This window comes from Propithecus coquereli, unplaced genomic scaffold (genome assembly GCF_000956105.1).
Source record: "Propithecus coquereli isolate 6110/MARCELLA unplaced genomic scaffold, Pcoq_1.0 Scaffold162, whole genome shotgun sequence".
NCBI classification, from domain to species: domain Eukaryota; kingdom Metazoa; phylum Chordata; class Mammalia; order Primates; family Indriidae; genus Propithecus; species Propithecus coquereli.
In genome coordinates, this window is record NW_012140747.1 from 274,066 (window position 1) to 274,907 (window position 842).

Genomic DNA, 842 nt, shown 5'->3' on the forward strand with positions numbered 1-842 from the left:
GGGGAGTGGCCAGGGATCAACAAGCAAATGTAGTTTCTACTTTTGAAAAGTTTACGTGATTTCTCATCATATTTTGGCTTGCCAGAGCCTACCTCAAACAGCAGAGGCGGTGGCAGGGGGTCAAGTGAGCACCAGTTTGGGAGCTGGTTTCTAAGTCTGGCGCCGATCAGTGGTGAAGTGCTTCGGCCCTTTCATTTCTCCTCATTAATAAGTGAAGGAGTTGGAGCAAGCCCTCCTGTAGTTCCTTCTGCTCCAACCCCTGCCACCTGCCGACAGGGCTTTTTAAGCCCCAAAATTCTAACATTGGTTAGTGTGTAGGCCCCTTTGGAAATTAAGGTTTTATTTGAACAGGCCTCTGCAAGTTAATAATCAGTGTTCACGATCTCTTTTATAAGCAAGTTACGCTATTATATGTTTCTCTTACTGCCCTAGATATTTTTAGAAACATGATTTCGTGTATATTTAGAGCTTCATGAGAAGGAAACCGTTGAGTGGAACCTGCTTTGGAAAGATGTAGGTACGTCTTAAACCAGAAAGAGTGGATTTTGATCAAGAAAGTTGGCATTTGCGATGAATCCGACTTTGTTCTGAGTGATTAAGTTCTTTAGAAAACCTATTGACTTTTCAAAGAGTGCATGGATTAGAAAATACTGACAATTTTCAAACCACCAGCCGTGCATGTTAATGCCCCGGTGTCGCAGGAGTGAACAGTGCACCACTGTTGACACACACTGGGCCACTCAGCACACACGAAGTGTGTCAACCTGACCGGCGCAGAGACCACAGCTCGCTTGTTTCCGCCCTCACTCTGCCGCCGGGGGCTTGCAAAGGACCATTATCTC